At 41.2% G+C, this 2,410-nt stretch overlaps 1 protein-coding gene across 1 annotated transcript in view; it reads right to left on the bottom strand.

Annotated features, from left to right (window-relative positions):
• Positions 1 to 1,472: 1,472 nt before the first annotated feature.
• Positions 1,473 to 2,410, bottom strand: part of LOC121561713 (E3 ubiquitin-protein ligase RNF38-like) — a 17,185-nt gene continuing 16,247 nt past the window's right edge. The window contains 1 exon segment of the mRNA XM_045216129.1: positions 1,473 to 2,410. This exon segment is cut by the window's right edge and continues 426 nt beyond it. The gene's annotated coding sequence lies outside the window, so the exon portion shown is untranslated.

Below are 2,410 nucleotides of genomic sequence, written 5' to 3'. Positions count from 1 at the left end.
AATCCAAAAGACGGGGGGGGGGGACAGGGATTAAAAATAACAATTCATTTCACCACTTAGTAACGCCTTCCTAGTAATAACTCTCATTAAAAAAATGTACAAATGTTTGTTAAAAATTTAGTAATATCAAGCCTTCAAATGATTTTGGTTACAGATATAATACATTATGAGAAGAAATCTACCAACGTCATGTGATTAACAAATGATAAAACACGACAAATAGTATGATGAAAAAATAAACAATTTGAAAACCAAAAATCAGCATGTCCTATATTGGTATCTGAATATACATAAATAGAGACAATGAGGTAACTGCTAGTAGTGTACCAAGCAGGAGAAATAACAATAGAACAATAATTAGAATCCTATGACACAAAATGGACGCCATGACGACAGTATAACACCTTTAACCCAGGAAACAAAAAAACAGGAAAACGGAAGCTTTTGACCCCCGTTGCCATGGCTACGACCAATGACTTTACGCCTTTAACGCTGAGCTGACAAACTACATTGGACACTGGAGAGAATGGTTTCTTTTAAACATGTAGGGTGAAGACCTTGTCCCAGCTAAACACTGATCTAAGATCATTAACCCACCTGTTGGTTTCATGGCTTTAAGGAGGGTAAATCTGGGATTTAAAGGCATCTCTTATTTATTAAGACACTGCAGGTGCCTGGCTGACATTGTTTAATACACTTTTCCCTTCTGCTAGCTGTCGTAAGGCCTACATAAGACTGTCGTAAGGCCTACATAAGACTGTCGTAAGGCCTACTTAAGGTTGCTGTGAGCCTGACAGAGCACATATCGTGATACATAGTGGGTGAAGGACCGTAGGAGGCCATGACGAACTTGACATTGGGTGACATTGTGCATGTTAAGACAGCCTTATGTAGGGTTTATGACAGCCGTTAAAGGACTACTTCTAAAGACACTGGGTAGACAGAGAACACAACGGAAAACAGGGGGATCGAAGAAGGGAGAGAGAGAAAGGGGGGTGTGAGAGGCATCCTAGAGGAGGAGGAGATGAATGAAGACAGACTGAATGGAAGAGTCATTGTGGTTGTGAATGAAGACTGACTGAATGGAAGAGTCATTGTGGTTGTGAATGAAGACAGACTGAATGGAAGAGTCATTGTGGTTGTGAATGAAGACAGACTGAATGGAAGAGTCATTGTGGTTGTGAATGAAGACTGACTGAATGGAAGAGTCATTGTGGTTGTGAATGAAGACTGACTGAATGGAAGAGTCATTGTGGTTGTGAATGAAGACTGACTGAATGGAAGAGTCATTGTGGTTGTGAATGAAGACAGACTGAATGGAAGAGTCATTGTGGTTGTGAATGAAGACTGACTGAATGGAAGAGTCATTGTGGTTGTGAATGAAGACTGACTGTGAGAGTCATTGGATGAAGATGACTGAATGGAAGAGTCATTGTGGTTGTGAATAGACTGAATGGAAGAGTCTTGTGGTTGTGAATGAAGACAGACTGAAAACCAGGGACTGGTATTCTCACTCTTGTGGTCGACAGGCAAAACATTTTACCAAGGGGTTAAAACTTAACTGTGATGCTACAATGCTAAATGCTAAAATCATCATCATCATTATGTGCCTTAAACTATACTTCAAATAATGTCACCATCTCAATATGATTTTAACAACCAGTGAACAATGATGGCTGCATCTCAAACATCACCATATTCCCTAGATAGTTCATTCCTTCTGGCCTGTAAGCAATATATTTTAGAATAGGGTTTCATTTGGAGATTTGATCACTTTCTAAGTAACTGACCAATAAAACAATGTTGGCTGTTTAACATCAATTCATACCAGCTTGCACACACACACACACACACACACACCCCCTTGCTGGGTGGGGGTGTGTGTTCAGTGTGTGTGTGTGAGGGCAAGCTGAGTATATAATAGAGGCTGATCCATCTCACTGAACCATTGAGTGAGTGAACAGAAAAGGAGAGAGAGGGGGATGGACTGGGAGAGGAAAAAGAAGGAGAGAGAGGGGGATGACTGGGAGAGGAAAAAGAAGGAGAGAGAGAGATACAGAGTTTAACTACTCTGGTTCTGTTCCACTTCTCCTCCCTGTAAGCCCCTCCCCTTCCTCATGAAACACTTCCTGTCTCAGTGCACAGCATTGACCAATCAGAGCGGCGACCGCAGCATGAGCAGGAGGCCAGTGTACTGTCCTGCAGAAATAATACAGACGTAACCATTGGTGTTCTGCGCACGCAACCACACACACACTAACGGTAACTGAACAAAAAGAGCTTTATAAACCAAAATACCCTACTAGCGGACACGCATCTCAATCCAGGTTCTGAACGATTAATCATAAACAGAATATCAATATTAACAATAACAACAACGATGTCATAATAGTCAATCTTTGGACTTCCA

Source organism: Coregonus clupeaformis, unplaced genomic scaffold, assembly GCF_020615455.1.
Source record: "Coregonus clupeaformis isolate EN_2021a unplaced genomic scaffold, ASM2061545v1 scaf0616, whole genome shotgun sequence".
NCBI classification, from domain to species: domain Eukaryota; kingdom Metazoa; phylum Chordata; class Actinopteri; order Salmoniformes; family Salmonidae; genus Coregonus; species Coregonus clupeaformis.
This window is presented reverse-complemented; position numbering and strand designations above follow the sequence as displayed.